Here is a 12,229-nt window from a genome sequence, read left to right on the forward strand (position 1 = left end):
ACAGCTGACATTACTGTAAGATACATCATTTCTCAGATGGTTTGTCAAGTAGAGTTGTCATAAGAACTGATACTTTTTTGACAAAATTCTTAAAACATGATGATAACCGTTTTTCTCTAAAACTTGTACAATTCTTACAAACTGATCGGCGAAGCATATACGCCCATAAGTAAACGCCAAAGGAAGAAGAAAAATGCATACCGGCACGGAAGAACATCAACAACACATGGAAGATGGTGACAAGTGCAGCTGCAGAAACAGCTCCGCCCTGACTCGTCAAAAAGAAATGCGTTTTTTTTAGCATATTTTGTTGAGTCTTTGCAATGCAAGTGCAGTGTGTTTGCACATGCTTAAACGCCAGCAGCGTGACGAGGCGCTCAGCTTCTATTCCACCGTGAGAGCTGCTCAGGTGGTGTTTACTCCTTGTCACTAAGAGTTGAAAAAACATGATAACTGTGTGCCACTGTCACTTTTTACACAGCCGTTCAATCACAGCAGAGGAGGGGCGGCTCAAAAAGCCTAACACGAAGACCGACTGTCACATCTTAGAAGTACAAGTGCTGAACAACAACAACAATGGAGGAGAAATATGTTGATTCATTGCAGGATATATATGAATATATTTTTTCTAACCAACAAAATCTCACACAGAGATTAGTGCTTAGTGTTGCGGGAGATCATCATCAGATTCACTGAAAAAATTTTAATTAAATTTAAATGTTTTATTAAAGTAGCATGCATTTTTGTATTGTTCTTTTGTTTGTTTTGTTGTTACTCTTCTATAACGTATTAAATTGACAATCAAATATTGTGGAATTTCACTGGTATTGGTATCGACTACTACATTTTTGACTTTTTAAACCAACATGTCATTTCATTTCATGTCAAAAATGATACTAGAATGATGGTCCTTACATTTGGATCACGATGTAGTTGTTCCATTTTCTAATTTTGTGCCTGCTGTTTGATTTATAAGTTTAATTTTATTAACCTTCTTCCTCTAGGTTGACCATTATTTTGTATTTGTAGTTGAATTGAGTTTACATCCTTTACGAAACATTGTATGTCTTTACTTTGTATGTTTTTGAATATACAATAACATTTAAAAAAAAAAAAAAAGTGTACAAGTAATGGTGCGTAGCTGCATTTTTATCTTCTCAATCAGCAAGAATAAAATATTTAGAAAAAAGTGTGTAATAGATCAGAAATAAAATATTTGACCACATTTGGAACAGATTATTTGTATAAATAATATAATATAAATAAATGAAAGTATTCTGTTGCTGTGTGTGCAGGTATGCATACGAACACACATGCCTGCGACATGAACTCTTGTTCTGATGGTTGAGTGTTTTCTCTGTGAAGGAAATGGAGACTGATGTTGTAATCAGCACCGCTCTCTCCGAACACTGCAACACTTTCCTGCTCTCACTCTCTCTCACTCACTCATCTCATCTCACTCAGTTACTCAACCACTCACTCATGCACTCCCACTCACTCCTGCCTCTCGTTTCGTATCCCCCGCTCCACCTTCCTCTGTTTCACTTAACAAGCCCCAAAGCAGAGGCAGTGAAGAAATGTCGAAATGTTGGGCCAGGTTTCAGAGCTTATTCCCCGGCCCCCACCTCCCACCTCCCTGTCCTCCACCGCAGGCCCCGTTACTCCTGCCAAAACTGCATCACAGCTTTGAGCAGTGCTTCCAGCTAGATGTTGTGTAATTTAAACACATGTGGACCAATACTGCAGTTAATTAGGTTTTCAGTGATGCGGGGGGCATGTAAAGGGTCATTTCTGGCCATTTGATGTGTTGACAAAACACACAAAAGCACACACAGGCTCATATCAAGCACACACACGACAGACGCGAGCCTTCTTCCTCCCCCTGCTGAAATAGTGCTGCTCTGAGTTCACCTTTTCCGGTCAAGACCGGCTGCACGTCTGGAACCTCACGGCCCAACAGGACTGACCAAAGCCAGGGGATGGAGAGAGCAGACCGTGGGCGTCCAGTGGAGGACCAGAGAGACAGAGAAAGACACACAAATGGTCCTTATGTTAAGGCCTAAAAGAACAGACAGCTTTTGACCAACACTCTGCAGCTAATTTAATATCATGAAAGATCTGAGATTTCTGGGTGTGTATCAACTTTGTCTGTAGGCTACAGCACAACAAAATAAAAATGTGATTAAAAAACCCTAATAAAAACTGACCGAAAAAGACCATTTAACTACATGGTCTGCTTATGTGCTCAGAGTAGGAGCACAAATATAAAGGAAAACTAACAAAATCTGCAATTCTTCAAAATTAGGCAAGCAAAACGCCCCAATTCTGAAATGCCATCCTGTTGCAAAATCGGAAAAATACCGCCACTCTTAAAGTGCTTTTGACATAAGATCCCAATGCCAATAGCCACCGTTCACGTCTGCATGATATGGCGTCAGGTAGGAACGTGACCAGACAGAGCCGCTCACGGTGTTATTTGTGAAATTAGCAGCGCACAAACAGATACACACACTCAAACATGCACATATGCAGCCAAATGCATGATCCCCTTCTGGCTCACCCATGGCAGAGAATAATAAAGCAGAAAAAAAACACTTCCAACATCTTTATACACTTTTGAGGTAACATCATCAAAGGAGAAACTTTGTTTATGTGACAGGAAGCAATATGACTTATGAAAAACATGTTTTGAATTTGGAGGAAAACTTAAGAGAGCATTGGCATTAGATATATTACTTCTCTCCATCTCTGGTCTCATGATAATTATACCGAAACAATAGACGTTAAAAAAGAAAAAAGAATGCAACTTGTTGCTTGACATTTATACCACCTAAAGGCATTTCACTGTAAACAATAAAGCCAGCGACTCCAACAAATCCACATTGTGTATGATGATGCAATAAACAATCAGATTTTATGAATGTTTCGGGCAGACGACAGACGAAACCATTTTGTTCCAGTCGTGCAGAAACACGGTTTAAAGCCAGCTCTATAACAGCAGCCCCCCTAAAAAAGGTGTTCTCTAACCAACTGCTTATTTTATCCACTTGGAACAGACTGCAGGCACTCGGTTGCCTATTTCCACATCATCAGTACCACACTCATTACTCTTTGGGTTTTTAGTACTTAAACTTGACTTTCCACAGCTGTAAAAGCCATCAGAGTGAGCATAAGAATGTTGCTCTCTTGTGAATTTGTGTACCATGCTATAAACGTCTTTTGTAAGAAATAATGCAACAGTTTTAGAGGACAGTTTGAATACTTCTGCCTCTATCAAATTGTCCTTGAGCAAGGGACTCAACTCAGTGACCGACTGTCGCACAGTAGCTCCAAGGTGTGAATGTGTGTAACTGTAAAGTCCGATATCTCCAGGAAAGACAGTCAGCTTGAAGTGTAGCAGCTGCAGTCTCGCACGTCTCACCTCCTTGACATGACCCCCTGTGGACTTTCAGTCCAGTTTACACTGCGGTGTCAACATCTGTGTATATTTCACCCAAACAAAAACTGAGCGCTATGCAGGGCCGAGATTAAGGCAGGCGTCTGCTGTAAAACTGACAGGGCGGGAGAGAGGGAGCAGGACCCTCTTAACCTCAACTTGTACCGCTCCTATAGAGACACACACACGCACACACACTTTGATCGAGTCAGAGAGAAGCCCGCAAGCTTGAAACACTCACACCCTCCATTTACACCAGTGACATTTAGAGTGGTCTTAAGGAAGAGATACACACATATACTCACTGAATGGTAAACACTGAAACCACAAGTGCTCAGAGTGTTTGTATTTTCTGTGCCATAGTGACTGGGGAGGCCATAGCGGAGTGGTAGTCGCACCACAGTCTAAACATTATGGTCATGAACGGCAGAGGAGGATGCAGACTCAGTCATTATGCCTCCAACATACCAAGAAATTCACTTTGTTTTAGAGTTTTCTGGCATTTTGCAGTGCATCAGGTTTCTGTTTCTCAGCAAAGAGAGGTATGTCAGTCCATTTTCATTTTAAAAAAAAAATGTTTTTTTTATTCCTGTTTATATGCATTTATGCATACTCTGACTAACGCTACAGCTGACCTGTAATTCAGTGCACAGCACAGTGAGGCATTTTTGCAGAGAAATGCGGAAGTTAGATGACTGAAAAAAATGTAGCGCCAAAGGCAAGGGCCCTATTCTCAATATGGAGTCCGTTTAGTCTGATATTCATTTTTTTAGGAAGTCTTCACTTTAAGCTATAACTTTAAGATTGTAATGATGGTTTAATACCCGTTATGTTGTACAGCACCACTCACATGCCATTAAAAAGGTGAATAGAGTCACATTAAAAATAAGTTAACATACAATTTAAATCATTTTCTTTGATAAATAATAAATTATCACTATAGTTGTGAGGTCATGTCCATGTTGTATCCTGCACCCCAACCATCCACCGTAGGTTTGTTGATACAGCAGTTGGTTGATATATTATTTAAAAGTTCACGTACATATTTATTTCATAATAAAACTGCTGGCGCCCCTGAAGTGACTGATGTGTGCTTAAGCTTCGTTTTTTTTCCCAACATAAAAAAATGATGTACGACTCCTCAGGACATGAGTCAGAGGTAAGATGGTCATTTTGAGGGTTACAAGGTTGTTAAAGGCCACACTGACCCACAGAGTGAGTATAGTTCCCACGCTCAGAGAGGCTGTGTTTATTCAAAATGACCCAAAATGTGAATCTGGTGAAGAAAAATAACTTAAATTCAGGAAAGAGCTGCATGGTACAGTTATCAATGATAACTATTCTTCAGCCGATACAAGCCTCTGTTTTAGTCTGCACTCCTGACACAGTTTTTCTGCATGTGATCTTGACCCCTGACCTACGATTTGGCAACATAAAGAGAAAATACAGCTACAAGATTAAAAGATATATGTAAGATACAGTATATGACACTGCTGAACAAGCTGAAGGAAGACTGCATAAAACTGTACAATGCACAAGATCATTTTGGAGCCTGTATTTATGATTTATTTATTCAGTTTTTAGATAGTTTTTATTAAAGGTTTGGTTTTGTAGTTTAGTGTTTTTATTGCCATTTATTTAACATTAGTACTGGGGTACTTTAATTATTCTATCTTTTTTATATTTCATCTTTTATCATCTTGTCATGTTTTATCCTGTATGTTGTCTGTGGTGTCTGAAAACTGTGTTAAATGGATGCTTTGCACTTTATGCTGCAAACCAAATTTACCCACAGGTACAAATAAAGCAACCTGAACCTGATCCTGAACCTGAACAAGACATATATCTATGCGTAAGCTTCTTTGTTTAAGAAACAGAAAAATGAAAAACAAGTGTTCAGCGCAAAAATATTTTTAGAGCACATTTAGAAACTTCCGAGGCTGAGACCTCGAGGACAGCTCAGTCCAAACGTGGTCACTGTACACGAGCTGGACACTTCCCTAAACTGTGTTGACAATTTAAACTCGTGACCTTTCAGCAACTTCAACATTTATACACAGCCAACAGCCAAATGACAGAGTTCAGCTACCAAAATGAGAAAGTAAGAGGACTGTATTTTTACCAGGCATTCTGACACCTTTGTCTTAAATAATCTATTCAGAATAACACAAAGTGACTCTATTTCCATTCCAAGTAATTATAGAGCCTGAACTCTTTGCACTCGCGTGTTCCTGTAATTAAAGACAATTCGAAGGCAAAGTGAGGAAGATTCCCATCCGTTCTGGATGCCAGGCCGCAAAGCGTTGGTTAGACTGGCACATCGCTTCTTTCTGAGTCCAGTAATTATCACAAGAAAATGGAGGGAAGCCCAAAGCAGAATGATGGAGTCACCAAAATAGATAGAAACAACTCTGCTTTTCTTGAAAACATGAGACTATTTTAGCTTTTATTTAGCCTGTTTCTTTCAAGCGCTGCAGTGATGTTTTTGAGAACACATTAAGATTTAATATATAAATCCAAATCAAGACTTGGACAAGAACATTTCTGCAGTCTCTGTTTAATCAATCAACCAGCAATCTCTACATCAAATCCCACTTTTCTCCAACTTTTTCATCAAAAATAGACTCTAAAATGACACACAGATACAAGTTTAACCACTGACAGGACAAACAAACGTGTCACACGCAACTGGCCTGCCGCAATTCTCAACTCAGCCAATAGAAAAGAGGCTGTAGTTTCTGGGTCTTACTACGGCAGCTTTTGTGCCAAACCATTCACTTGTGTTTTAAGCTGCATTTATATTTCCTCATGAGGCTGTACACCTGATGAGCACCTCCCAACTAAAATTTTACTGTACTTCTTGGCGACGCAGACCTTCTATTTATTTTAGTAAACTGCAAAAACCATTTCCTTCAGTAGAAACAAAGCTTTTATTTAGCCTACTTTAATTTCACAGAAAACAAACAATAAATTGTGAAGACAATAAAGCCCCCGCAAAATATGATTTTAAGTCACGTGTGTGACTGATTCTGGCATCATTTAAGAAGGGAAATTCCGCGAGCCACTAGGATAATTCATGCAATGCAAAAGGTCACTTTTGTTTCACATGTGGGGAGAACATGTTTAGTGTAAGACAACTGTTTTGTTGGTGAACTTTGTGAATTATAATGAACTTTGTAATGTTACCTTTGCTGAATGTTCCATTTGTTTCGGGCCTCATAACTTTGTGAGTTATAATGGAGCCAAACTTTGTACTTTTATTTAATGTCTTTTATTTTTTTACTATTAAGACATGTTTTATATGTCAAAGTCAAGTCTAAGTCAGCTTTATTGCCAATTCTGCTTCATCTGTTAGACATACAGGAACCAAAAATAAGTTTCTCTCCATGCCCACAGTGCAAATAAGAAGAACAAAGACAAAATACAGAATAAAAATATATATACATAGAATTAATTAAATTAATAGAAATATTTTTTTTTAAAAGGCATCATGTTTATACATATATACGATATATATATATATTTACATTTGTGCAATATGGTGCAATGTGGTGGGTGCAAAATCCAGGAGGTTTGCATTGCACCAGTTAATATATTATATACAAGTATAGCAGCATAAACAGAGTTTATAGTTTATATGTGTTTTATCTGTTAAGTTCAATCATTCAAACTTTAGTTCATCTCACTGAAACACAACACAGCAACAGAGGAAACCCACCACCACTAGTGTTTTGGATTTGTAATTGCAAGTATTAAATGCTCACCACAGTATAAGCCACTTGTCTAGGTTACTTCATAGTCTCAGCAAGTGCCAATCACAACTGCAAATCAGCCTTTAGACTTCTGAATTACAACAAAAGGTAAAGACTTAAACTTGGGGTGGCTGTAGCCTTAGTAGTAACAATGGTTTGTCCACGAATCACAGGGCAGTTCAAAATCTGATATCTGAATGGATTCAGAAACACAATTCTTATGCAGTTTGATTTTTTTCAACTCACCCCTAATGAGAACTGCTGGAGACAAAGCTTTTTTTTATCATTAATATCTGCATAATAGAGCACTAAAATCCAGAATAAATGGTGAAAAGTTTTATTGTCGCATCCTGCCAAAGTTCCACAGAGTTAAAAACTCCCTCTGTCACTCTTTGTTTCAGCTCACTGATGTCACTAAATGCAACTATTTTCAAATAAGTCGTAAAGAAAAACTCAGAGCGGATGATTTAAATTCTCTCTTATCAATCAAAGATTCTTTCAAAAACATTTAAAGGAGCATCTGTCTTTCAGCTAAATGATCATTAACTTCTCTCTGCATGTGCTTTATTGCTTTTGGCTCTATCTTTGTCGATGCCGTTACTTTTGTGCAAATTATATTTGCAGTCTCAAAATCCTTCCAGCTTCAGCCAACTGTTATCCTTTTGTCTATTTTCTTTCCCCTCATACTCCGCAATTGCCTCTGGCCAAACTGTGATTACAAATAATTAGTTCTTAATTCACTGTCCTGGTTAAATAAAGGTTAAATAAATGTTTAAAAAAATAAAAAAGATTGGACCAGAACCACACCTGCAGCATGGGAACAATCAGATGGGGTTGGGTTGCGTTCCTGACCCAACAGAACAGTTCTGGCTCTTTGCAGCGACGATAAATCAAACAGACCCCACCCGCCCGCTCAGCTACATTTGTTTGCACTCTGTCTTTACTTTTCTCTGGCAGAGAGAGCTGCCAAAGGACGTCTACGCTGCTCAGTTAGGGAAATCTCTGATTACAGCATCTATCTGCTAGAATCAAGATATTTTTTATGAAGCCAAAGCAATAAACAAATTATCTTCTTGCTGAGTCATAATGACAGTTTATGGCGTTTCAAAAAGCATAAATAAGAGTTGAAAGACATGACACTAAAACCATGGGGAATCCTCAGTTTTAACTGGCTGGAATTTTTGTGAATAAGCATGAAGTTGAACACTTCATCATAAGTGTTTTAAGTTATTACACACAGTCGGAAGGCTACAGAAATCATTCATTTTAAAAAGGATATATCCCCAAAAATGAAAAATATAGTTAAGAAGCTGTATGCAACTCTGGAGAAAGTCAAATATTGATGCTACGGGTTTGTAGTCAGACATAACCGTGCACCCAAAGTGTCGATATTTGATGACATGGAAATGAGACTCAACAATCTTTTACCAGAGTTGCATGCATCATCAAATAATTGACAAGAAAACCTCACCTTAAATTGGACATTTTAAAGTACTATTATTTGCTTTCTTGCTGAGAGTTATATGCAGCCAGGAAACGGTTAGCTTAGCTTAGCATAAACACTGGAAACAGGGGGAAAAGATAGCATGGCTCTTTGGTAAGGGAAAAAAGATCTACCAAGCAACACCTGTAAAGATCACTAATTATCAAATCTTGTTTGTGTAATCTATAAAATTAAATTATAAAAACAGAGGGGTAAAGAAGAGCAGAAAGTCATTCCTCCCAGACAAAAAATAGTTCTATACCTTAACCACTGTAAAAACACAACTTGTCACTTTTACGCTCTATTTTTTGTACAACCCCCCAAAAAAACAAGATATAACATGCCTATTGGTCAGCTTTGGAGGTATCAATCTACTCATGTAACTTTTAGGAAGAAAGGGAATGAGTCAAAGCGTTGAACTATTTTCTTTGAGGTTCATCTGGTAGCTGCTCTACATGGAACAATACTAATGTCTGTACTGCTTCACTCTGGCTTTCTTCTTCAAACACACACACTCGTGCACACACTCTGTTTCCGTCCCATTTTGAAACAGCTGCCACATTTACCATAAGTGGCTGCAGTTTATAATAATACTCCATGCTGTGCTCGTTGCTGACCATGCTGCTAACCACTGTATGATTTATAGCGGGGTTTGTTTGCCGTGAGGCCGAGAAAACCCACCAGAGGAGACCGGCCGGGGTAGCGAGAGGGTGGGAGAGACGGCAGGGGGGATTTTCCTTCACTGAATGATTAGTGTGTGTGCAGTGCAGTCTGGTCAGCTTCTCTCTCGTCAGCAAACCGGACGATGTTTAGATCCTGACACACGCAGAGGTGTAGAAATGTACATGTGTGCCTTTGAAAAAGTGTGTAACTAACAAAGTCACATATGCTTCACATGACAGCATGCATGCATCTGCAGTACAATACACAGATGGCTACACGAACTTCAGAACACCATTTGTACAACAGAGTACACCACTGATTTAATCCACTACGCATATATAAATAATCATGCAATGTATGAATGATTCAGTGTAAAAAAAAAAAACTGTAATGAATAACAAAATGCAAGAGAAGACCTGAGTTATGTTATATTAAAATCACTTTCTATTACTTCTTTTGTAAAAAAAAAAATAAATAAAAAAATAAAAAAAAGTTACAAGTAAGAAATTGAAAAATTACTTATTTTTGGTGTTTGGCATAATTATAGGGATGTACCCTCACAGTGCTCAGGTAAGGTCGGAGCTTCATGAAAAGGAAGCAGCCAGCTGGCAGACTGTAAACAGCAAGCATCCAAGAAACACTGCGCCAAAAAAAAGAAAAAAAAACTAATAAAGGAAGGCGTAACGTCGAAGGAGGCTTAATCTGGGATTCTGCTTTTACTTTTGCTGGTAAGTGTGTTTACAAACAGTGACAGACAACCTTTAAACTGTGTTACCCAACTAAGCACAATGGCAGCACATGTAGATGCAGCAGCCAGTAGCTCCTCAAATCCTTGCTACTTTTTTGCTACATTTTTCTACTAAAGCACAACTTTGCTACGATAGAGAAGCACTTATCAACATCAGGTAAAAGTTGGATCCCCATCAACAGCATACACTGAGCGGCCAGTCAGACCAGGGGGGAGAAACAAAACCGAAAGCCCCAAACGAAGAGAGGGAGGAGAGCCGGCATCAGGGCAAGGCTGACTCAACTTGGTCTGAGAAGTGTTCCTCTACCAAGCCTTCTTCTGACTAATGCCCGGTCACAGGAGAATAAAGTGGATGAGATGCCACTGAGGCTTACTCAGCAACGGGAGATCAGAGACTGATCTGTGCAATCTTCACAGAGACATGGTTGACACCTAACATCCTGGATCAAGCTTTTGCACTTGATGGATGGACCTTGTACGGAGCCGACAGGACACAAGACTCAAATGCAAATTCAAATGCAAATTGCACTGCAGGAATTTTATGATGCCATCAGCAGCAACATGCCTGAGCAACCGGATGGAATTTTTATAGCAGCTGGTGATTTTAATCAACTCATCCTCAAACTCCAAAGATGTAGCAGGATTAAGGACACATTTTACTTTAATTATTTCATCTTTGTTTAAAAAATGACTAATAAATCTGCCTTGTACCTTTCAAGTCGCACAAAACTGCTACATAATTTCAAACTGTATAAAAATACATGAAAACCAATGGACAACCAAAGTAGTATGAAGAATAAATCCAAAAGTCAGAAACTGTAAAGCCTCAAAATGAAAATGGTCAGCAAAAAAAGTAAAGTGCAGAAATCAGAATATGTGGTGAAAGAGCTAAAAGTTGCCCTGACACTGGTATAATAATTTAAACAACAGAAAAGAGCTATGGAAGTTTTCTGTATTTAGAATAAATGACAGGTATAAATCTCCATGTAATAAATATATTTTATGAATTTACACGCATACACAGCTGCCTCTGTCCAGTTCCAAATCATTTCAGCACATTTTGTTTTTGGCTAAACTGATGGTCTCCCAGAGGCTAACTGCTTAAAGGGCCGCAGGTTTTATGTAATAATTATCCAACCACGGAAACCCGTGATTCCACCCAGATATTTCTCCTCTCACAGCAGGACTATAAACCAAAAACCTCAAATATATGTTTTTGCAGGCGGGCAGATTTGGTAGCTGGGTTGAAAGCGAACAGGCTTCTCAGTCAGCGTTACAAATCTGAGGGAAACGTCTGAAAAACATTACCAGGCATGAGGTCATCTGTATGTGTGCTATATGTCATTGTGTTTTGGGCGAGAGCTGGAGGGCTGGGGCCAAACCAGAACATCAGCCAGTCAGCTCGAGACTGATCGGGAAAGACCAGATGGAAAACATTTGGCAATCTAGTAATCTGACTCCAAATCTGGGGTCAACCTTTTAATAGTTGGTGAGGAGAGGAACATCTCCTTGACCCCTTGAGATGGACATAAATACGCACACACACACACACACACACACACACACACACACACTGCAGTCGGCCACATGCATGTGGCAGTGATCTGGAACCCTAATTAGTTGAGGATTGGGGGGGTGGAAGGAAGGGGAGGGTGAAATTGGACCAGAGGTTCTTCTGATTGAGAGGAAATGGGAAACAGGCTGGAACCAATGTTACCCTTTAGCCTTAAACATACACACACACACACACACACACACATATACACACACACACACACACACACACACACACACACACACACACACACACACACACACACACACACTCCGGCTGAATGATGGTTACTGGATCAGGAGTGAAATATCTCTCCATTGGCCTGCTGCTTGGTGCACATCTATCCCCTGTGATTATGGCCTTCAGTCCCCGGATGCCAATAACCGTTGGTCCAAAAAAAAATGCGAGTTTGGAAGCTGTGATTGCAGCATGAATCACCGGCTAATCTGATTTGGATTACTCACTCTTGCCTTTTTTTCTGTGCTGTGCAGTCTCAAAGCGCTCAGATGACTAGTTTCATAAACCAGATCCTCAGACTTTTATAGAACCTGGGAGCTGATGCTTTTATCAGGAGAAATGACATGTACAACAA

General features: G+C 39.2%; 1 long non-coding RNA gene across 1 annotated transcript in view; it reads right to left on the minus strand.

Annotated features, from left to right (window-relative positions):
* LOC148190044 (uncharacterized) overlaps window positions 1-12,229 on the minus strand; it is a 131,578-nt gene that overhangs the window by 116,896 nt on the left and 2,453 nt on the right. The gene's annotated exons all lie outside the window — the stretch shown is intronic.

Source organism: Plectropomus leopardus, chromosome 3 (genome assembly GCF_026936395.1).
Source record: "Plectropomus leopardus strain MGB_pleo_1.0 chromosome 3, ASM2693639v1, whole genome shotgun sequence".
In the NCBI taxonomy this organism is placed as follows: Eukaryota; Metazoa; Chordata; class Actinopteri; order Perciformes; family Serranidae; genus Plectropomus; species Plectropomus leopardus.